At 48.9% G+C, this 22,643-nt stretch overlaps 1 long non-coding RNA gene across 1 annotated transcript; it reads right to left on the bottom strand.

Moving 5' to 3' along the window:
• Positions 1-6,056: 6,056 nt before the first annotated feature.
• On the bottom strand, positions 6,057-22,640 carry LOC134738507 (uncharacterized). The gene is made up of 3 exons (XR_010124228.1): positions 22,338-22,640; positions 11,072-11,202; positions 6,057-6,707 (listed from the first exon to the last, which is right to left on the bottom strand). It is a non-coding gene; the product is annotated as an uncharacterized LOC134738507 (long non-coding RNA).
• Positions 22,641-22,643: the final 3 nt, after the last annotated feature.

Here is a 22,643-nt window from a genome sequence, read left to right as displayed (position 1 = left end):
GGAGTTTATCTCCAACCTGGGACCCATTAACATGTCCTGTTGTGAGCAGGGGACGTCGTCAGCCTTATCACTAACTGCTCTGAAAGCAACCCAGAATCTCATCAGCCCCCCGAAGAGCTTGCTGAAATTCATCAGAACAGAAATTGCAAACTGAAATGCAAGGTGAAGGAAAAGCAAGGGTTTTAGATATGAATTCTAAAAATTAAAGTTTTAAAGAGTCCTGCCTGACCACAGAGCTAAATCCCAAGAGCCCTTGGCCCTGCTGCAGTTGTCCTCGGTCACTCAAGGCAGGGACGGTGGGACAGCGTGGAGGGTCAGCCAGGGCTTGCTGTGGGCACCCAGAGGGCAGAGGCCTAAGGGCTGTGAGCTGTGCCCAGAGACACCACCTCAGGGAGAGATGCCTCACTCACCAGGCGGCCCTGGGAGTCCTGGAGGAGGTGGCCGCAATGGACTCCCTTTCCACTGTGACTTTCCTTAACCTCTGGTTTTATGAAAATCACGGAAGTCAGGATATTTGCTCAGAAAACAGGATATTTAATCAAGAACCAAGTAGTTCAAAGCATGGCCACAGTCATTGTTAAGAAGCTGCAGAGACACAGGCAAAAGTATGGCAGGCGAAAGAGTTGGCCCAAGAGGGCAGGGAGGCCACACATCCTGGAGAGGAGGCCCCCTCACCCAGAGCATGTCTCAACTGTAAGATACAATAAATCTTCCTGAGTTTCTCTTCAAAAGGTTTAGCCTGTTAACTTCCTTATCCTTTGTTCACAAACTCAACTTTCTTGTTCTTCCTTGGCCCTAGTTACTGTAAACAGCCTAATCCTTCCCATTAGCTCTAATCAATAACTCACATCTGTTCCCTTGGTTACCTGTACCCATTGTTCCCCAGAAACTGCACGTCTTACACGCTCCACCTCTGTACCTCATGTCCCCCTTCCCTGCTATATTTAGGAAAATATGTACAAGTAGCCAATCGGGTCAGCTCAGATGGTGTGGTACAACCCCAGCCCATGGGGGTAGGGACTGTGTTAAGGATAAAAACCCCCTGGTCTCCTTTGTTCTGTGTGCACTTGGGATCTTGATTGACACAAGTGACACCCTTCTGCAGAAGTAAATTGCCTTGCTGAGAGGATTAAACTTTTGCCTGAGTGTGGTTTTACTTCCCAGCACCGAGCATTTATTCCTGGAGTATTTTATATCCAACACAACCAATGAGAGACAGGAGCTGGTGGGTCAATACCCTAATTTTCGGTGCCATTTGCTATCACTCACTGCCCTCATCTCACGTGCCTCACCCTCCCCAGCATCCGAAGCACCACAAGTTAGAAAGCAGTTGAATCTCAGGGTGAGAACAAAGTCTGACACGTCCATTCATGATGAACCCAGAGGGCAAAACACTGTCCACCATGGTTTAAAAGAGGTGGTCCTCTTCCCTTCCAGATGGAAAGAAGAGGTGTCACTGAGCCACAGCCGGGAGAACAAGGGAGGCCCAGGTATAGCCAACGCTCTCCTGAAAATTCAAGAGGAACCTCACACAAGCATTCAGAAGGCTGTCTACAGCAAGTCATGGTTCTGCAATGCAAACAAAGTCAGGAAGAAAGAGGGAGGTTTGAAAACAATGCGGCCTTCCAGGCCCGAGTGAGAGGATGGGTCAGCCGGGCAGGAGTGACCATGTAAGTATCGCAGCAAAGGAGGCTGAGTGCTCCCTGCATCAAATCAATGCTCATCTGGATAATGAAGGTACACCCTCACAGGCCTCCAAGAAGGTCATCGGCAAAATGTCCCACTGGTGGACAGACACCTGATCAGCAAGAGGCAAGAGCAGAGGCTGCTTGAAGAATCTAAAGCAAACAAACAGAAAATCCATGACCTGGATAAAAAGTGAGAAACACAAGAAAGGCCTGACACAATTCCGAGTTGCATTCCGAACAAGAATGCCACAAACCCCTCTTCATGGCACGGGGTGTTAAAAAAGCTCTTGCCACAGAGTCATTTGAGACACATTTCAGGGAAAATACACCAAGCAAGAGAGACTCTTCAACCAACCGTGTCCCTCCAAACAGCCCTGAGAAGTAACAGTCATCAGAGACTTCCCAGAAGATACCCTCGACCACCAGAGTTCTGGCCCTACACCCACATGGGTGAGGTCTTCCTCCCACCACCAACAGCCAACCTGTGGGGTCTTTCTCTTCTTGCTGAAGGGGCCCAGTGTAGACTGGAGGCCTCAAGACTAGTTCCTAGGGCCATCTGAGGCCTCCAGTGCAGTACCTACCTCCTATTAGGTACAGCTGAGGCCCCACCAATACATGCAAGAAACCCTTCTCCTCTAAAGAGCTGGGCATCAGAGGTTGCCCATGGTTTCCATGATTTCCATGATCACACTATGACAAGGGAGACCACCACCCACCGGGAGGAATTCCTAAGCCTCCTCCTCTTCCCACTTAGGGTTCTTCTTATACCTTCTTGAAAAAAACACAATCTGTGCTTTCCCTAAATAAGGACTTCCTTTTGCCTGAGCAGGTATATGCAGACAATAATATGAAGTTTGAGATTAAAAAAAAAAAATCTTTTTGACCACTGTAAAGACGACCACCAAACTATTTCCTCCCACCACCAATCATGAGCCAAGCAACAAAGTCCTCATCCCTCACTGGGGAGCTCAACCTCAACTGCGGACTGTGCCTGCTGGGGAAGACCCTCCACTTTGTCCCAGGGCTCACTTGGGGTCTCTCCTGACCTTGCATCTGTGCTTTGCTGCAACCTTCACTTCTGCAGGTAAGTACACAAAAGGTACCGTGTCAAAGTATCAAAGAGGAACCAACCCGGTTCCCAAAATGATGGCGAATCCAGGGTCAGCCCAATCGACAGCTCCTCAGCATCCCTCCCTGGCTCTCCTGAGTTAGATTCAGGAGACTGGGGTCACATCTGTGGAGGCTGGACGTGCTTCAACATTGGCTATGCTGTCTGTATACATAGCAAATGAGAGGACTCAACACTGCTAGGATAATCCACACCACAATCCTCTGTGCAGTGTGCCTGGCTTTAAGAGAGGTATTCTTGGAGGCATGTTTGCAATTGACTCCAAATCTGAAACCCCAGCATTGTGACCATGACATTCAAGGGAAACCAGAATATCTGAAATGGTGATGACTTTCCACTCTGATTTGGTTTCATCATGCTGCAACTGACATTCTAGTATCATTATTTAGAGAGTCCGGGGATAATAGCCACCTCTGCAGAGAGCTTCTTCAATGCCTTGAAAACAGCCAGCAGCATTTCTATGGTGCACACACCTCACCCAATTCTGGACATCTCCGCCAATGTTACTTTTTTCTGTGGCACAACCATGCTATCGCAAGGTGCTAATTGGAATTTTAAACACTGAGTTCACAGGACCAGCTGCACAAATGATGGCCCAGGTCTACATGATCAGAAAGGAGGCTCCAATGGCCATGCCCAACACCACTGAGACGTTTCTCCTAGAATTCAACTCCATGCTGATTCTTGTAATAGAAAGATATTCCATGTGATACCTGGGGCCATCAACTAACTCAGGGCAAAAACTAGAACCTGCTTCTCTACGCCAAGGCATAGAGGCACTCCTTGTTGTACCAGCTGTGTTTCCAAAGCTTGCTTCTGGTGCTCTGTGTCATTCCTGGGACAACCTCAGTAAGGAGGAATTATTATGCTGCTAAACTTGTGACTGAAGGGCTGCTCTGAAGCAAGCTCTGGAGACATTCAGAAAGAAAGTTTCTCCAAAATCTGGAGGAACATTTCTCACTCCTGAGCAGCAACACTTCCGTGAATTGTATGGAATTCCTGGGGAGATTTTAGAGCAGGTATATAAGTCAAACAAGAGAAGAGCCGAACCATCCATAGAGGATGGTGCAACAAAGCAGCAGCCAAAATCAGTGTTGGAGACCCTCCTCACATCTGGGGTACCAAAAGGAGGTGCCCACCCACTCCCCAGGATCTTTTAGGCCACCTCCTAAATAGTGGAGACTTCAAATACATCCAACTCTTCCACCTCTGTCTCCTGCTTGTCCTTCTCCATAAGACCCTTCTCCAATCTTTCCCCTGAATGAGGAACTACTAATTCTGAGGCTTGTGGTTAAACAGAAATGTATTCACCACAAATGAAGATTACCTCAAGATCTTGCTCCCCACAAAATTAACTGTTTCATTTTAATTGTAGCTCATATTTTAATAGTAAAGGACTGAAAGATTTATGTTGCACTTAATGCTCTCAAGAACCTTTAGGGTGTTTGTTTGTTTGTTTGTTTAGAGACAGGATCTCACTCTGTCACCCAGGCTGGAGTGCAGTGGCACAATTATAGCTCACTGCAACCTTGAACTCCTGGGCTCAAGCGATCCTCCCACCTCAGCTTCCTGCGTAGCTGGGGCTACAGGGGCATGCCACTGGGCTCTGCTGAATTTCGTTTCTTTTTTTCTTTTCCTCTCCTTTTTTTTTTTTTTTTTTTTTTTTGTAGAGACACGGTCTCACTATGTTGCCCAGGCTGGAATCCTTAAGGTTTGCCTAACGAGGAACACAGTAAGAACCAAGTTCTAGTTGATCAGGCTGCCCCACCAGATTAAGGAACTAGTACTTTATATCCAACAGGGCTGGAGTTTGGAAGCCCCGTAGTCGTCGACTTTCCCTTTAAGCAGTGCACAGAAATAGGAGGGATCAACAAGGCCCAGAAGAGAAATCTTGCCAAACTTCAACAAAGCAAATAACCACTTATCGAGGGCTCACTCCACTAGGAACATCACAAAGCAGCAGTTCTCAGTTGGGGGCAATTTTGTCCCCCTCTCACCTCCCCAAAGACATTGAGCAACGTCTGAAGACATTTTTTATTGGTGAAACTAGGTGGGGATGGGGTGAAGGGTGCTACTGGTATCTAGTGGGTAGAGCCAGAGATGCTGCTAATCACCCTGCAATGCACAAGTCAGTCTACAACAACAAGGAATGATTTGGCCCCAAATGGCAAGATTCCCCAGGTTGGGAAACTCTGGTATAAAATAAAGGCACCTGAAACACGCCCCTGACCCCAACCCCAGGCATCCAGTCTTTCTGTCATGATCCCTCTGAACATCTTAGTTAAGCTATTGCCTTTCTTCTAAGGGAAAAAAAAAAAAAATTATATGTGCATACACAGAAACAAAGCTTTGCAATTTTGGGGGACAAGGTGACAGAACAGGGGCCTTGCCATTGTGGACAAGCACCTCATTTTAAAATTCATCTTAATCAAAAACCGCCTAAAGCCAAAAGTTATCAGCCTAATGGCTAAGGTCAGCATGACCATAAACTACAAATAACATCTCCGACCAGAAACGTTCCAAACTCATCCCCAACCAGAGACATGGTAGCCCCAAGATAACCCCCCTCTGGCTGGGAAGATGCCAGCCCCAAGATAACTAACCTCCCTCCTGCCAGAAAGATGTCAGCCCCAAGATAACCTCCCCTCTGCCCAGAAACATTCCGACCCTGCTATAGACTTCTCCCTGACCCAAAAACATTCCAAGCTTGTGATAAGCCCCCTCATCCTAAAACCAATATATACTCTTAGTCTGTAAGAGAAAGCGCTCCTGACCAAAATCAGCCAGAAGCCCCTCTAGGTTTTATCTAAAGTAAACCTGTCTTTAAAAATGTCATGTTTCTTTCCTCTTTCTTTAACTCTTACACAAGTGTTCATCAGTCCCTGATGCCCATTCAGGAACACTCCTCAATCCCAGACACCCAAAGATACTGAAGTCAGGTTCTTTTTCTTTTTCTTTTTTTAATCTCACTCTGTCACTCAGGCTGGAGTGCAGTGGCGTGATCTCAGCTCACTGCAACCTCCACCTCCTGGGTTCAAGCGATTCTCCTGCTTCAGCCTCCTGAGTAGCTGGGACTACAGGTCTCGATCTCCTGACCTCGTGATCCACCCGCCTTGGCCTCCCAAAGTGCTGGGATTACAGGTGTGAGCCATTGTGCCCAGCTGAGGTCAGGTACTCTTTTTAGCAAGTATTCTCATTTTAAAAAATCTTTTTAAATAAAAAGAACCCTGCTCCAAAAAAACCATTTGCATGTATGACGTCATTGAAACCTCAGAGCCATCCAACTGGGTCAGGACTACTCGAATTGCCATGGACAGAGAACAAGACTGGGGCACCGAGGGGTTTAGATAACTTTTCCATGGTGACACAGCCAGTGAGTGGCAAAGCCACAGGAATGCCACCCCACCCCTGCCCTGGCCGCCACCAGCACTCCAGGTTCTGACACCCCATGTCGTGGAATCACACAGTGGGATCCCAGCTGACCCAGGATGCTCCGTCTCCACCCTGGCTTTCCATTTGGCCCACACAGGTGAAGTGCAAAGGCTGAGCTCAGAGAAACCATCAGAGGTACTATCACACTGCCCTCATCAGTGACAGTCACTCCTGGCCAGATGCATGGGCGTGGATGTGGATGACATCAGGTATGGAACAGAGGCAGCACACTCCTCGAGCCCCAGGTGTTCACGGGAAGCCAACCATGCCCTGACTCTCTCCTAGGTACAGGTAGGCCAAGGTGCAGCGCTGACAGGCTCACCACTCCTGGACAGGAAACCTCCCGGCCTCAGTCAGCTCCTCTTAATCAGCCCCTCTTCATCTCCAACCAGGATCACCAGTCTGCCAGGCCCCTTCCTGGGCTCCTCAGGAGGCCAGCAGTCTGCCAATATCTGGAACTTAATGAAATGAGAGTAAAAGTGAATCCCTGAGGTTGTCTTATTTTTCCTCCATTGAACCTCCTTCCAGTTCCCTCAGTCTCTCTCTGCCTTTGTTTCACATCAAAAGGCTACATTTGGACCAGGTGAGCTACTGGTCATGCAGGAGTCGAGCTTGCTGTCCTCCTCTGGCTGGACACTGTAGCCTGGAACTGACTCCCAGCTCAGGAATTTGAGCCCAGGAAGCTTATCCTCTGTTTTCACATGCTAGTAGTCACCCTTTTGGTCTGATTGCTGTTGAAAACCACGCAATACAACACCTGCAACTCTGTCGGAAGCCTGTGACAATCAAGAAACTGCATTCACCCAGACTGCGTTCAGAGGCGCATATGTCTTAGAGTTTGCAAATGCACATATTAGAGTCTAAAATCTGTGTTTCAGAAAGCAACAGCCAACCAGATTTAGCAAGTCCCACCCAATTGCCATAGGTACACCAGACACATTTTTTAAATGAGTAAAACTTTTTTTTTTTTTTTTTTGGAGACTGAGTCTCACTCCATCGCCCAGGCTGGAATGCAGTGGCACGATCTCAGCTCACTGCAACCTCTGCCTCCTGGGTTCAAGCAATTCTCATACCTCAGCCTCCCAAGTAGCTGGATACAGCATGTGCCACCATGCCCAACTAATTTTTGTAGTTTTAGTAGAGACAGCGTTTCCCTACGTTGGCTGGGCTGGTTTCAAACTCCCAACCTTGGCCTCCCAAAGTGCTGGGATTACAGGCATGAGCCACCATGCCCAGCCAAAACATTATTTTAAAGCTAAGCTCCCCACTCTCTTGCTATTCCTTTGGGTCCCCTCTCTCCCTGGGACAAACCCCATTCAACTCTAACGTGCATCCCATCTCTGGATATTTCTCACTGTTACAAGGCAGCCATGTAGCCAGGACCACTGTGTCCTGATGTCTAGTGTGTTTGACAACTAACAGAAAAGGGATTTGGCGTTTTTATTTTATTGTATTTTATTTTATTTTGAGACTGAATCTCACTCTACCACCCAGGCGCGATCTCGGCTCACTGCAACCTCCACCTCCCACAGGCTCAAGTGATTCTCCTGCCTCAGCCTCCTAAGTAGCTGGGATTATAGGTGTGTACCACCACATCCAGCTAATTTTTTGTATTTTTAGTAGAGATGGAGTTTCACCATGTTGGCCAGGCTGATCTCGACCTCCTGACCTCAAGTGATCCTCCCACCTTGGCCTCCCAAAGTGCTGGGATTACAGGCATGAACCATGGTGCCCAGCTGGAAAAGAGATCTTCCTGTCCACAGCTGGGCCCTATTCGGGATCATCTCTTAGGAGGGCCCTAGCTCCTTTCCTGGACTGTATCTTGTCCCCATGATTGAACAAGTGTGGCTTTCAGGAAGAGGATGGGAAAAGTCCAGCCCAGAACCAGGCCCTGCAGCAGAAGGCAAAAAAAAAAAAAAAAAAAAAAAAAAGGTGATTCCCTTGACTCTGGCCCCCTAAGGGCAATGTGAGCCCCCCCAAAACCATGAGTCCAACTCCCTGTTGTCTGGGGAGCAGCACCACAGCCCAGGATGGCTTGGGGGATGCATTGGATGAGGGAGAAGCAGGCCCACAAAGGGGAGATGAATGTGTCAAGATCACACAGCCAGGCAGGGCACGGTAGGGACTAGACCTGTGCTCAAGGTACTGGGCCATTTTGCATTTCTGAATGGGCAGCAGCATCAGAACCTTCCTACTCCTCATCCCACTGACAGCAGGCTGTGTGCGTGGGGATGTCCTTGACCCTGCACCTGGCACAGAGGGAAGCCAGCCAGCTGCGGACAGTCACGCCCTGGGGCTCTGAGCTGCTCCATTGCACCTGGGGCATCCTGCACCGGGGTGAACAGTTCCCAGTCAAGACGACGAAGACTAGGAGACCCGACCTGGGAACTCTACGTGGAGCCAGAGTGCCCCCTGCTGGCTGACCTCCAAGCAACCCAAACCTCAGGTCTGCATCTAAGACTTCTCATGGCTCCCGCCCAGGAGAGCTGAGGGTTGGGTTCAGCGCCCACCTTCTCCTAGGAAGTTTCTCCTGGACCTGCTGTATCCAACCTCTATCTCAGCTGCCGACTACAGGGCCCCCTGCTGTTTCCAGTTCCTGGCCCACCCAGAGTTTTTCCTACTCATGTGAGCTACCGCCAGGACACTGGGAACGAGGCCCTTGTTTAAGGAATCGTCTTCAGCATCACGGCAGAGGAGGAGCCTCTCCTCACCATGTCAGGGTGAGTGCTGGGGTCTCAGGGAAGCCCGTCCACCATGGGCAACGACATCATTTTCCCAATTGTTCTGCGATTCCCATCTCTCTTGGGAACAGGGCTTGCGCTCTGACTGTGAGTGAACAAGATGACCACAAGGGGGCAGCAGAGACAAAAAGCTTTGCCTGAAAACCATTTGCTGAAGTTCTCCACCCACGAGGTAGAGCAGTTCCCAGTCCTGGCTGCACACTGGATTCACCTGGCGAGCTTTAAACACTACCGATGCCAAGTTCCCACCCCTACAAATGCTGAGTTAATGGCCCTGCGGTGCCATCCTAACATCTTTTTACAATCTCCCAAGGGAAACTTTAATTTAAAATGGAGAAGGGAGTGGAGGAGGCAAAGAGCGACCTTTCAGGCCATTCTTCTATCGGGCTAGGGCTGAGGATCACTGGGTTAGACCCTTGTTAATGCAAAGCGTGGCTCACGGACCACCAGCATCAAGGTCACCCGGGAGCTTGTTAGAACTAAGGACCTGCCCCAAACCTACTGAGTCAGAATCTGCCATTTAACAGATTCTCCAGGGAATTCATCTACATATTAAAAGTCTAAGAAACTTATGGTCCTCTTTACCAAAAAGGCAGTAGGGAGGTCCTGGTCCAATGCCATATGTACAGTCTGTGGATGCACAGATTAAAGCCCCGAGGGAGGAGTCCCTTTGCCCAAGGTCATTGGCCATGTATTCAGTGGGATGGCACAAACCTGAAGGCCCTGACTCCAGTACTAGTGCGCCTTCTCCCACAGTACCCTGCTCCTCCAACTCAGATGTGGGCCTGGGCACAAGAGGGCAGGAAATGGTGGCAGGAGTTTGGTGGGGTCTTTGAACTTCCCTGTTAGCACATGTCCTGTGGGGATCCCAGGGATAGCTAAGATACCATCCCTGGCTCAAGGAGCTTCTATCCTCATATCTAACTCTGGACAGACACACTTGGTATCAGTCAAACACAACCTCTTACCTTGAGTCACGTACTAGAACCATCTCTAAATCTAGGAAAACAGAGGAGGGAGAAAAAGGCTAGTTTGGATACGTAGCCTGGGAAGGTTTCCTGCAGTCCAGGCAGTGCAGGAGGAGGGTGGGTTAGGTTTCCCTCCTTCCCAGTGGAGGGAGGGGCTGCATTTCAGACCAAAAGACCAAGATGAATGAAGGGTACTGATATGCAGGAAAGGATCCACATGACCAGGGCATAGGTAAGGGCTGGGCAGTTGTGGGAGATAAAGCTGGGATGGGACAGGGGCTCGGGGCACAGACCAGACCCTAAAAGCAGGCAGAGCACTTGGCCAGGTAGAACCAATTCAGACCCTGGGCTGGAGGCCACAGAGAGCCATGGAAAGTGTTTGAGCCAGGAGAGGAGTCTGGGCCTTGGAAAGACCTTCCAGCATCAGTCCTGTCAGGTTTTGGAGATGATGCAATGAAGAGAGAGGCTACAGGAACCCTCATCCTGAGAGCTCACTGAGTACACGGATCAAGGCTCATTCATCTCAAGGTCACCAGCATTTACCAGAGCATTAGCCCCTGGAAGGTGACCTGCAAATGACCATCTCTAAGGGAGACCAGCCTTTAACCCAAGGATGATTTCATTCTTAAGGTCCAGGCTGGGCACGGTGGCTCATGCCTGGAATCCCAACACTTTGGGAGGCCAAGGCAGGCGGATCACTTGAGACCAGGGGTTTGAGACCAGCCTGGGCAACCTAGTGAAACCCTATCTCCACACACACACACACACACACACACACACACACAAATATATATATATATATATCCGAGTGTGGTGGCACATGCCTGTACTCACAGATACTTGGGGGGCTGAGGTAGGAAGATTGCTTGAGCCTGGAAGGCGGAGGTTGCAGTAAGTCAGGATTGCACCACTGCACTTTGGGCTGTGTGACACAGCAAGACCTCATCTCAAAAAAAGTAAAATAATTAATAAATAAATAAAACTTAAGGTCCAGAACAGGAAATGTAGGTCTCTTGGGACCTTGAGCTTGTTACACTGTGGGGTGGGGATGACCATAGAAATTCCCTTGTGAGATTACAGTGAGACTCACCTGTGATAATGCGTGTTACCTACCTGGCATCTGGATGAGGCTCAATGTCATGGCAACTCCATTCTACCTGCTTTTCCCAGGGCTTCTGTGACTTTGTACCATCGTAGTATTCTCTGGAGCCCCTTGAGTTTTCTCTTCAATCTCTTCTTGCCTCCTAATTAACAGCAGCATTTATTGAGTGCTTTGACCATATTAAAACACTTTGCATATGTGAACTCATTTGGTCCTACAGTCATGCCTTGATTCATTCTCCAAATTTTTTTTTTTTTTTGAGACACAGTTTCGCTCTTGTTACCCAGGCTGGAGTGCAGTGGCGTGATCTTGGCTCACTGCAGCCTCCCCACCTTCTGGTTTCAAGCGATTCTCCTGCCTCAGCCTCCCAAGTAGCTGGGATTACAGGCACCCGCCACCACGCCCAGCTAATTTTTGTATTTTTAGTAGAGACGGGGTTTCACCACATTAGCCAGGCTGGTCTCAAACTCCTGACCTTGTGATCCACCCGCCTCAGCCTCCCAAAGTGCTGGGATTATAGGTGTGAGCCACCACACCCGGCCCCATTCCCCAATTTAAAGATGAGAAAACTCAAGGGCAGAGCTGGCACATGAGCATAACAGGGACTTGAATCTGATTATTGGCTCAATCACCCCTCTCCTAACTACTCTTTCTCATGGCCTCCAATGTGTGACTGCCCAAGACTCTCCCCTGGCCGCTCCATGACCCTCAGGCCATACTCTCCCTCCATAACTCCTTCTCTGACAGTTGTGGGGGCAAATCTCAAGTCTTTGTTCTGAGCCTTGGTCTTCTCCTTTGACCAACATAACCACATGTCCAGAGACCAGTGGGCTAGATCCACATGGACGTCTGTCTTCCCCTGAAACCCAACCAGCCCCAACTCTAATCTGAGCCTTGGGCAGCTTGGCCTTGGTCCCTCCACTACAGTACTAAGTTCATTCTCTCCGGAAGTCTAGTTCATCAAGGCCCTGCTGGTTTCCACCCAGGACTGTGGGATCCTGGAGGGCAGGAATCTGTTCTCAGGTGCCTCTCATAGCTCCAAGCACAGTAAGTGCTGAACTTACCTCTTCTTTAGCCAGCATCCCTCCCAATTCACCTATTTCAGCTCATAGTGCCACCCTCCATCCCTTGACCCATCCCTCTCCAACAGCTGCCTCATCCCCCAATGGTCCTCTCTGCTCAGAACCACTTTCAACTGCCTCTTAGATTGTTCACTCCCCCACCAACTGCTCCTCCCCGCCCTCCAGCAGGCTCAGGTGAAATCCAACCCCATCCGCTGATTTTATTTTTTTTATTTTTTGAGACAGGGTCTCCCTCTGTCATCCAGGCTGGAGTGCAGTGGCATGATCATGGCTCACTACAGCCTCAACCTCCCTGGCTCAAGTGATCCTCCCACCTCACCCCCCACAAGTAGCTGGAACTAGAGACACGCACTACCACACCTGGCTACTTTTTAAATTTTTTGTAGAGATGCGGTCTTATCATGTTGCCCAGGCTGGTCTCAAACTCCTGGGCTCAAGTGATCCTCCTGATTCAGCTTCCAAAGTGCTTGGATTATAGGCATGAGCCACCGCTCCCAGCCTACCCCTTGAAATTTAGCCATACTCTGCCCCCATTCAAGTTAGTTTCTGTGACTTTCCCCAATGAACTGGAAACTCTTTGGGGGAAGGAACTGTGTCTACTTATTTTTGTCCCCACAACACTGTCCGAGTAACTGGCATATGTTTGAGGACCATTTTAATGTGTGTGTGAATTGTCCAAGTCTTTTCTCTTTTTTCTGTGGAGTATTTCATCCTCTGTCCCTCAATTTTTAAGAGTTCTGTATATATTAGGGAGATTAGCCCTTTGTCTGTGGTATGTGTTACAAATATTTTCTCTCAATTTTTCAGTTACTTTGGTTTCTGTGGTTTGGGTTTTTTGTTTTGTTTTGTTTGGTTTGGTTTCGTTTGCCATGTCCAATTTGCCAGAATTTTATTTCATTGCTTCTGGATTCTGAGTGACGCTTTCAAATCCTTTCCTTACACTGAGGTTAAGAGGAATTCACCCACGGACTTTTTCCCCCTAGTACTTATATGTTTTCATTTTTTACATTTAAATTCATGATCCATTTGAGTTTATTCTCATATATGCTGTGAACAATAGATCTAATTTTATCTTTTTTTTAAAAAAAGACTACCCCATTATCCCAGTACCATTTATTAAAAAGTCTGGGCCAAGCACAGTGGCTCATGTCTGTAATACCAGCACTTTGGAAGGCCAAGATGAGTGAATCACTTGAGGTCAGGAGTTTGAGACCAGCCTGGCCAACATGGGGAAACCCCATCTCTACCAAAATAAATAAATAAACAAATACAAAAATTAGCCAGGTATGGTGGCACACACCTGTAATCCCAGTTACTTGGGAGGCTGCAGCACAAGAATCACTTAAGCCCAGGAGGTGGAGGTTGCAGTGAGCTGAGATCGTGCCACTGCACTCCAGTCTGGGCGACAGAGCAAGACTCCATCTCAAAAAAAATAAATAAATAAATAGTCTACCATTGCCTCTGAGATTTGACACGCCACCTTTATCATATACTAAATTGCCATTCGTACTTAGGTCTATTCTGCACTTTCTATTCTATTCCATTGGTCTGTCTGTTCATGTGGTCAGTGCCACACTGTTCTAATTACAGAGGCTTTATAGTTTGTTTTAACAGTTCATAGGGCGAGGCCCCCATTTTGTGTCAGTTTTTCCCTGGCTATTTCAGCATGTTTATTTTCCATAGAAACTTTAATATCAGCTTATCAACTCCATGAAACAAAGCTTGTTGGTATTTTTATAGGAATGGCATTCAATTTATAAGTCAACTTGGGGGGAAATGGGCATCTTGATGTTGAGTTGTGATAGCCAAAAACAAGGGATGTCTTCCCACTCTACGTGCTTTAGTGTTTTCTAGAAGTGTTGTAAAATTTTCCCTTTATAGATTTTGCACATTTCTTATTAAGTTTATCCCTAAGTATTTAATCATCTTTGTTGCTACCATACATAGTGGGGTGCTACAGGGACCACAGCCTTTGCCACTTCCCTCTGGAGGCTGCAGCTCACCAGGAAAAAGGCTAGGGACAAAGGAGACCCCCACTTCAGACACCTCTCCTGCAGCTGCTGCCCCTCAGGCCAAGGAACGCCCTCTCTGTTGGAAGGGAGCACCCAGAACAGAGGCCATCCAAACCTGAGGCAGAGGGGGACCATATCCTCCTCACCAATCTAAGAGGCTTCCCCAAAGACCTCACCCCCAGCTTTTGCAGACCCAGCCTAGTGCCTGGGCTTCAGCTGAGAGGCTGGGGGATGTTTTCCTTCCTGCCCCAGAGACTGTCAACTGACTCCTCAAAATGTATCTGAAGGAATGGGAGACATTCTAAAAACACTGTTTGACTCTGAACAAAAAGATCAAAAGTTCAGGGACATTCTTTGAGGCCATCAGAGTAAAAAACAGAAATCAGTCAAAGGAAGAATCTGGGCTTCAACAGATCAAATTAAATTCTAGTGAGGAATCTACTTGTTAATTTGGAGCCAGGATAACAAGAGAAAACAGAGACAACGTGAAATATTACAAAACCATATGTGAGATTTAATAACACTTTCTAAGGTAAGAAGAGCTTTAAAGAACGTAAATGCAAAGGAGACATGTGGATCTAACTTCTGTCTGGCTTGGGAAGAACATATGAGGCTTCAGAATTCCTACAGGAAAAAGAGAAACAGAGAAACCAACATGCTGCCTTTAATGACTTGATCAAATGCCATGAGCAATCTCAGAGAGTCCTCCAAGTCCTTTTTTGCAAGACACAAGAAAATGCCCATCTAAAAGATCACATTACACCATGAGAAGCGCCGGCAGGCCAGTAGAGCGATGAGACATAGTTTCGGACAAGTCAGACGGCAGATGACTTTGACAGAGTCTTCGTTAACCATGATGGGGAAAAGCACAGACTACTTCCAGGCAACACAGAGGGAGGTTGTGTCAGACAAGCAACATCTGGAAGAACAGTAAATCAGCTGAAAGAAGGTGACTACCCACTGCATAAGGCCAACACTCTCCTGAAAAGATAACGTGCATCTGCACAGCCCACTCATGCAGAGCATTAGCAGAAAATCACAGCCCTTAAGCAAGCTGACTCTGGAAGAGAAAGAAATGGAAGCGAGACGCAGCCTTCCAAACGCACTTCGGAAGAGCATCCGCAAGACAGGGGCTGGGAGAGCAACTGCCATAGTGAAAGGTAACACTGACTTACTTCGTGGGACCAAGCCTCTTCTGGAACATCAATCTAAAAACCACAGAGCCTTAATGAAAGCTGTCAGCAAACGGAATCTCAAAAACCAGTTTGCTTAGCAAAGAAAAGAACATGAAGGGAAGTGGCAAAATCTTTCCCCCAAAAGAAAATAACCAAAACTCCAAGACCTGGATTAAAAATGAGAAAAACAAGAAAGGCCTTATACAATCCAGAGTTGCATTCTGAACAAGAACACCCATGAACTCTCCTTCATGGCATAGTATGTTAAAAGAGCTCTTGCCAGCCGGGTGCAGTGGCTCACACCTGTAATCCCAGCACTTTGGGAGGCTGAGGTGGGCACATCACCTGAGGTCGGGAGTTTGAGACCAGCCTGACCAACATGGAGAAACCCTGTCTCTACTAAAAACATAAAATTAGCCAGGTGTGGTGGCTCATGCCTGTAATCCCAGCTACTTGGGAGGTTGAGGCAGGAGAATCACTTGAACTCAGGAGGCGGAGGTTGCAGTCAGCCAATTTCACGCCATTGCACTCCAGCCTGGGGCACAGGAACAAAACTCCATCTCAAAAAAAAAAAAGCTCTTGCCACAGAGAAAGTAGGTGCTACCAACTTGAGACACGTTTCAGGGTAAACATACAGAGGAAGGGAGAGTCTTCACTCAGCCGTGTCCCTCGAAACAGCCCTGAGAAGCAACAGTCATCAGAGACTTCCTGCAAGACACCCTCAACCACCAGAGTTTTGGTCCCACCCCCATTCCCACACCAGGTGAGGTCTTCCTCCCACCACCAACAACCAGAAAACCCATGGGGTCTTTCTTGCTGGAGGAGCCCAGTGTAGACTAGAGGCCTCAAGGATAGTTCCTAGGGCCATCTGAGGCCTCCAGTGCAGTATGTACCTCCTATTAGATACAGCTGAGGCCCCATCAATACATGCAAGAAACCCTTCCCTTGAAAAGTTGGTGTCACAGGCCGCCTGTCATTTCCATGAGTTCTATGATCACACCAAGACAAGGGTGTCCACCCCACCAGGGAGACCACTGCCCTAACCAGAAAGACTTCCCATGTCTCCTCTTCCTCCCCTCTGTGGTTCCCTTTAGACCTCCTCAAGATAATACAATCTATGTTTTCTCCAAGTAAGAACTACCTTTTGCCCAAGAGGGTATATGTAGAAAACAATCTAAGGTTTGGAGTTTTAAAAAACTCTTGACCACTATGTAGACTACTCCCCAAACTATTTCCTCCTACGAATAACCCGTGTCTTAGTTCAGCTCCTATCAGCTCTGTAAGCATAAATTACTTAGAAATTAACAATAACTTTCCATGCAATAGGGCTCCCACAATGTGGTGCACGTTCCTAAAGCCTTCCAGACTTTCTGTAAGAAGTGTGGCAAGCACCAACCCCACAAAGTGGCACAGGACAAGAAGGGCAAGGATGCCATGTATACACGGGGAAAGTGGCGTCATGACAGGAAGCACAGCAGCAATCTTGGGCTGAGTACTCAGGAGGCTGAGGCATGAGAATTGCTTAAGCCCAGCAGGTGGAGGTTGCAGTGAGCTGAGATCACGCCACTGCACTCCAGCCTGGGTGACAGAGTGAGACTCCATCTCAATAAATAAAAAATATAAATAAATAAATATAAAAAGTCCATCACTGCCTCTGAGATTTGACATGCCACCTTTATCATATACTAAATTGCCATTCGTACTTAGGTCTATTCTATACTTTCTATCCTATTCCATTGGTCTGTCTGCCTGTTCATGTGGCCAATGCCACACTGTTCTAATTACAGAGGCTTTATAGTTTGTTTTAATAGCCCGTAGGGCTAGGCCCCCATTTTGTGTCAGTTTTTCCCTGGCTATTCCAGCATGTTTATTTTCCTTAGAAACTTTAGTATCGACTTACCAACTCCATGAAACAAAGCTTGTTGGTATTTTTATAGGAATGGCATTCAATTTATAAATCAACTTGGAGGGAATGGGCATCTTGATGATGAATTGTGATAGCCTAAAACAAGGTATATCTTCCCACTCCACGTGCTTTTGTGTTTTCCAGGAGTGTTGTAAAATTTTCCTTTTATAGATTTTGCACATTTCTTATTAAGTTTATCTCTAAGTATTTAATCTTCTTTGTTGTTATTATACATGGGGTTTTCTTAAGTCCTCTAACCTAAGTATTGTTTGTGTATATCAAGGCTATTGATTTCTGTAAGCTGATTTTCCAGAAAAAGGCTAAAACTACAAAGGAGATGGTGCCGAGGCTTGAGCGCTGAGCCCAGCTACAGATCTAAGACGATGCGGGCTATGAGGACATGCAAGCATTTTGAACTGGGAGGAGATAAGAAGAGAAAGGGCCAAGTGATTCAGTTCTAAATTTCATCTTTTGTTTTATTATGAAGACAATAAAATCTTGAGGTTATGTTTACTTCAAAGAAAAGAAATGTATGATAAATTTTACACTGTACATAAATCTTTTTTTGTGGGTGAGTGGCAGGCATTCCTCAGTTATCCCGGTGGGAACCAGGGGAATATAACAGACGGGCCTGAAATTTGGCAGCTCTGGAAGCCACTCCTACTTCCCAGCAGAGGGTCTTGAGAATAACTGGACCCATTCCACACTAGGTGGTGAGGAGAGAGGGCTCAGCCAGGCCAGGAGGGATCCTTCATCTCTAAGTGGCCGCAAGTCAGTGATCAGTGATAATCAGTGATCAGCCACTGCCTTCCCGTGCTAGGCACATTCTGTCCACTCTATAATATAACCTCCCTTCAGCAGCCCAGTGAAGTAGATTCAGGTATGATCACCATTTTATGGGAACAGAGAGGTTAAGATACTTGTCAAAGGTCTCTCAGCCAAGCATGGCAGACCTGGGGATGAATAGATCACTCCAGCAACCGTGCACAGTTGTTTCCAGGACTGACCCCATCATTCATAGAGGAGAAACAAGCCCAGAGGGGGAAGAGACATACTCAAGGTCACGCAGCCAGTCCAGATCTCCTGCACAGGGCCCTTTGCATCCACGGCCATGTATTGGGGTGAAAGATGCAATGCAAGGCTTCCCCCCAGAGAAAGGGCCAGAAATTGCAGACAACCCTAACAGAGGCCCTGGGCAGCTTCACTCTGCATGATGGTGGATTTAGTGACCTGCCCCAGGAGGTTCTCCTTTCTTCTTCTTTTTTATTTATTTTATTATTTTATTTTATCGCCCAGGCTAGAGTGCGGTGGCACCATCTCGGCTCACTGCAACCTCCACCTCCTGGGTTTAAGTGATTCTCCCTCCTCGGCCTCCTGAGTAGCTGGGATTACAGGCATGCACCACCATACCCCAGCTAATTTCTTTGTATTTTTAGTAGAGACAGGTTTCACCATGTGGGCCAGACTGGTCTCGAACTCCTGACCTCAGGTGATCCTCCCACCTCGGCCTCCCAAAGTGCTGGGATTACAGGTATGAACCACTGCGCCCAGCCTTTATTTTTTGAAACAGGTATCTGTCACTCAACCAGGAGTGCAGTGGCCTGATCTTAGCTCACTGCTGCCTCAAACTCCTGGGCACAAGTGATCCTCCTGCCTCAGCCTCTCAAGTAGCTGGGACTACACATGCATGACACCACACCCAGCTAACTTTTTTTTTTCGTAGAGACAGTGGTTTCACTTTGTCGCCCAGGCTGATCTCAAACTCCTGGGCTCAAGCAATCCTCCTGCCTTGGCCTCCCAAAGTGCTGGGACTACAGGTGTGAGCCACTGCGTTGGGCTCCTCTCTTATTAGTGCCCCACTGTGGAATCTTCTGGACCCTGTTGGTGAAGTCATATCAGGGGCCCCGTATACACAAGGGAATTTTTCCTCTCACTGCATGACTGAAATAATTGACTCTCTCAAGATTCAAGTTCCAGGAAGTCCCTAAGAAAAAAGAAGAAAGAAAGAAAGGGCCAAGTGCCATGGCTGATGCCTGTAATCTCAGCACTTTGAGACCCCCTGTTGCTACAAAAAAAATGTTTTTAATTAGCCAGCTGTGGTGGTGTGCACCTGCAGTTCCAACTACTCCAGAGACTGAGGCAGGAGGATTGCTTGAGGCCAGGAGTTCAAGGCTGAGGATTGCTTGAGGCCAGGAGTTCAAGGCTGCCGTGAGCAGTGATCACTCCGCTGTACTCCAGCCTGGGTGACAGAGCTTGAGAGCCTGTCTCTCAAACCAAAAAAAAAAAACACCTAGAGAGAGATGGCTTTCCATGTCAGAGACACTGGGATGGATACAGTAGAGACAAAACCCGAGTGGATGGTGCTGTCTATCATCACAAAAGTTATGACTTCTTGGATGTCTCCGATGCACAGTCTGGTGAGCAGAGAGCTGGGGTAGGCCAGGGAAAGGACCAAATGCCATCCAAAGACAGGCGCAGTGGCCACCTCTAATCCCAGCACTTTGGGAGGCTGAGGCGGGCAGATCACTTGAGGTCAGGACTTCGAGACCAGCGTGGCCAATGTGGTGAAACCCCATCTCTACTAAAAATACAAAAATTAGCCGGGAGTGGTGGCACATGCCTGTAATCCCAGCTCCTCAGGAGGCTGAGGCACAAGAACCACTTGAACCCGGGAGGCGGAGGTTGCAGTGAGCTGAGATCATGCCACTGCACTCCAGCCTGGACAACAGATCAAGACTCTGTCTAAAAACAAACACACAAATGCCAGCCAAACAAGTGAGGGGACTCCTCACAGTCGGGATCATATCTGATCTGAGTGTGAAAGGTGAATGGCTTCAGGCATAAAGAAGACAGTAAGAAATGCCTGGGGACACAGAGAAGGCACGGTTGGTGCCTTTCTCACTGGTCCCTGGTCCTGCTGCCTCCCCTCCGCTCCTCCCTCCCTGCGCACCAAAGTCCTGGGGCTGCTCCAATGGCCGACTCCCTCCAATCTTCTATTGCTTTCTCCTCCCCGCTGGTCATGCCAGCCTCATCTCACAGCCACCCCTGCCCCTGGCACTGTCCATGTCTCCTGTTCTCACCACGCACCCAGCCTCACACACCCACCCCTAACACTGAACGCTTGGATCTCTGCTTCCTACGTACAACTGTCTACAATCTCGACATTTCACAAATCAATAAGCAAAAACTTCTTCCTGCATACCTGCTGCAAGGAATTCAGAAAACTCCATACCAGCCTCTGCCCCTAAGAAGGAGAAGTCAGCTCACGGAAAGAGGAAAGGCACAAAGAAGTAGCAGAGAAAGAACATTCCCTGCTAGTTCTGGGCCACTGTGGCAAGGGGATCCCAGAAGGAAGGGGTCTTGTGGACCATGGATGCTGGAGTAGGACTGGGTAAGTGGGAGGATGGCAGGAAGGTTCTGCACGGGTCCGTGGAAGTGTGTGGCCCGTTTCATCCAGGTGGGAGAGTATGGGTTGGCCTTGTCCTTGCAGGGCCCTGTGGAATATTTCCCCAAAGGCTGGGAGAAGCCACTCAAGGTTAGAAGCGGGGACATCTTGAAAAATGTGTTTAAAGGGATTGCTAGAACAAACTATGTTCCTTCCCTCTATAGCTTCTCTGGCTGAGCAGCTCTTCAGAGCATCTGGGAACCACCCCAACTGGGGATGCTGCCTGTCCATCAGCTCCCTGGGGCAGAGTGTGTATGGCCCCAAGATGAACATGAGGGGAGCCCCAAATTCAAGGCTGGCTGGTGGCAGAGAGAAAAGCACCCAGGACACAGACTTCGGGCAGTGCTCTTTCCTCCCTTCACACTCTCCCTCCTGCGCTGGACCTGGAATGGAGAGAGCAGCAGAGGGCGGCTTGGGGGTGGGATCCTGAGCCCCCCTTTCCCCATACCTCTGGGCATGTGGAACGTGGCCCACCCAGGGGTGTCTCAGATCCTGTCTCTGGATCGCAGAGGTCCCAGCCTAATGGAGAAGACAGGACTAACACACAGAGAACAACTGAGAACCCCCTCAAACCCTGGGATGTGCTAGTCACCAAGTGCCCTGGGAGATCAGAGAAGGAAGAATCAGAATGACCACTGTGCAAGAAATCACCGGAAACCAGTTCCCAAAGGAGCACCGAAACCCCGAACAGAAGAGCAGGTGTGTGCGTGGGGGGTTGGGGGTAGAAGAGACTAGTCCTATCGGGTATTGAAATATATGATTGGTTATCTGGTGAAAACAAGCAAAAATGCCACAAGGGCTTAGAGAATGAGTAAGCTGGCAAGTTCAAGGTCGTCATCTTACCCAAAATGGTTTTTGGGCAATAGGATGGGGTGAAGACTCCCTGGGGCAGTAACATCCCAGTGAGGAGGGAATCTTGAGATGGGGAAAGCTCCCTCCACCCACCCATCCACTCGCCCATCCCGCCCCGCACCCTTTATTCCTGTCATCTTTTCATGTGACAATAAATTGGAGAGCCCTGCTCAGAACGAGCAGTGCGACTCTGCTGCCCTTCATAGAGCCTCTGGGCCTATGTGTAACCAGGAAGCAAGATTATTTGAGAAAGAAGTGGGAAAAAGAAACACGCGGGATGCGAAAAAAAAAAAAAAAAAAAAAGAATTGGCAAGTCCAAGGCAATCATAATTTCTTCCCTCCATTTTCCGACTGAATCCATGTCCAAGAATCTTCTGGAACCTTCCCTCCCTGCTTCCACCTCACCCCCACCGTGACTCCAGGACCTAGACCTGGGCCTGGAGATTTCACACCCCACACCCCTTCTCCGCCCTCCTGCCACGCCCTCCTGCTCCCCAGGGCCCTACTCACCCCTCGCTACGGGGTCGCCCCTGACGCCCACCCGCGGCTGACGTCGCACGCTCCAGCCTCAGTCCACCCTGGAACCCTGCATTTGGCAGCCACGCGAGCCCATCTCCCGCCCAATCAAGCGGCCGTCGCCCTGGAGACTGAGGACCCCAGCTGGGGTCACCCCTTGCAGCCTCCTCTCCCGTGCTTGCCGGTTCCCGCCACACCCCGCCAATTGCACCGGACCCAGGCGCTCGTCCCCCGCTTCCCCCGCTTCCCCCGCGCCCCAGCCCAGTCACGCCTCGGAGCTTGTCCCCACCTGGCCGTGCTCAGAGTCTGCCCGCCGGGCGTCCCACACGCACCGCAGGGTCCCACCGCCTCTCGGTGAGCCGCGGCGACTCGGGTCCCGGGTCCCCAGTAGGCTGCGCTCCCGGCAGGCAGCTTTCTTCCCGGCGCGGGACTCGTTCCCCGAGCCCAGGCCGCTGCATGGCCGCAAGAGCGACCTTCCCACGTGTCCCCAGATGTGCGCACAAGACCGGGGTGAGACCAGAGGCTGCTGCCTGCAGAGCCCGACCTTGGGTAGGTGACTCCGCGAGCGCAAGGGGCTGCAGGCATTTTCTTATGG

This window comes from Pongo pygmaeus, chromosome 18 (genome assembly GCF_028885625.2).
Source record: "Pongo pygmaeus isolate AG05252 chromosome 18, NHGRI_mPonPyg2-v2.0_pri, whole genome shotgun sequence".
In the NCBI taxonomy this organism is placed as follows: domain Eukaryota; kingdom Metazoa; phylum Chordata; class Mammalia; order Primates; family Hominidae; genus Pongo; species Pongo pygmaeus.
Note: the sequence above shows the minus strand (reverse complement) of the source record. Positions and strands in the feature narration are given on the sequence as shown.